The following is a 1,794-nucleotide window of genomic DNA, read 5'->3' on the forward strand; positions in this document are numbered from 1 at the left end:
ATGAAAGAATCTTATTCTTCCCACTACAATCCATGATAATCTTTTTCATCATTCAACTAGCAACATAAAAATAAGATATTATGCTTGCTTGTTATTAACTACTACTATTTTTACCAAATAGATTTTCATACTTTTCAAACCTTTAATGTAAATATTAAATATCTCCTAAAGCTTGTTCCTGCGGGGACATCCAGTAAAATAAATCCAAAAACTTAAGAAAAACGAAATATTTATATGCAACTGATGATGTGTCGAATATAATTAACCTATTAAAAGCATTCTCTTGTTAGTTGTCGTAATTGTTATGGGAGCGAAAAGGACATGAAGGAAAAGCCTTTTCCATTTTATGATTCCCAATAGATCAAAGTTACGAGGTTCAAAGTTGAAGTGGAAATGGGAATCATTCATTTAATTGGAACTTGGAATTGAGTTTTTTTTAAAATATTTTTTAAAACAGATATTCATGAACCTCGAATTAAGTAGTTCGTTTAAAAATAACTATTAAAAAGATATCACTCTAGAACTAAAAACTTAAAAGGATCTTGATACATTAGTTGGTTATTTGTTGGAAAACTTGTCATTCTTTAAATGAGATTTATTACACCTAATTAGGATTTGTTTGGTCAGGGAACAGTTATCTTGTGATTAGAATGACAAGATTATAATTCGGGAATTAAATAATGACAAAATTATTTATTAAACATACTTTCGTTGGTAGATTTTTGATTCATTCACGAAAAATGCGATATACAAAATATAATATAATATGTGTTTAATTTATATGGGTTAAATTGGAATAAATATTTATTTTTAATTGTAACTTTGTTTTTCTTTAAAAATTTTAGAAGAAAAGGTATAGAGAAAGACAAGTGTGTTATTTTGTTATTTTACGAGATAACTAATCCAGAGATTGTTATCCCTTAAAAAGTGAGGGATATTAATATACTACAAGTATGATATAAACAATCCCATAATTTCTAATCACGAAAAAATAGAATAATGTTATCCTTAAATTAATAGTTATTTTACCGAGCTAACTAAGCCAGAAATTATTATCCCTTAAAAAGTGAGGGATAATTAAATACTACAATTATGATATAAACAATTCCATAATTTCTAAAAATTTAGAACAACGTTATCCTTAAATTAATATTACTCCATTTTGCATGCGGAATAGAGTAACACCTAGTAGATCGTGAGCTTGTAGCTTTGGTTTGAGCTTAAATTTGTCTTACTTTTCCTTCTTTTTTTTTACACTTTGCCGCTTAAATTTTAAAATTTAAAAAGAAACGCCGTTGCCGGGGATCGAACCCGGGTCACCCGCGTGACAGGCGGGAATACTTACCACTATACTACAACGACTTCGTTATTAAAATGTCTCACATAGTTCTATATTATTAAAAATGACAGTGTACAAAATTGTCAACGTATAAATTCAAACCTCCAACTGCTTTCTCGCAAAATGTAAATATCACCAAGGGTAAGTCGCACTTTTAACCAAAATGTTGTGATGTTCACCTCTTTTGCCCTTTGCCGAAGAAGTACGTAAAATTTTGTTATAGTTTAACCATTCGATATTCAAATTAAAGTTACTGATCTAATTATTGTTTAATTTAGATTCTCGTCGGGATATATACACACTAAGGGGTAAAACTTTCCCAACCAAAATAGATTCATTTCTATAGCTTAAATTTAATTTTTCTAATTAAGAATGGATGGATTAAGTACCTAGAATAGTCCATTGTTTGCCATAAAATACTTCTCATATCTGTTTGTGTGAATAGGAGTTCATAT

General features: G+C 28.7%; 1 non-coding gene across 1 annotated transcript; it reads right to left on the minus strand.

Annotated features, from left to right (window-relative positions):
- Window positions 1-1,290: 1,290 nt before the first annotated feature.
- On the minus strand, window positions 1,291-1,362 carry TRNAD-GUC (transfer RNA aspartic acid (anticodon GUC)). Its single transcript has one exon. It is a non-coding gene; the product is annotated as a tRNA-Asp (tRNA).
- Between the last annotated feature and the right edge of the window lie 432 nt (window positions 1,363-1,794).

The sequence above is a fragment of the Nicotiana tabacum genome, chromosome 19 (assembly GCF_000715075.1).
Source record: "Nicotiana tabacum cultivar K326 chromosome 19, ASM71507v2, whole genome shotgun sequence".
NCBI classification, from domain to species: Eukaryota; Viridiplantae; Streptophyta; class Magnoliopsida; order Solanales; family Solanaceae; genus Nicotiana; species Nicotiana tabacum.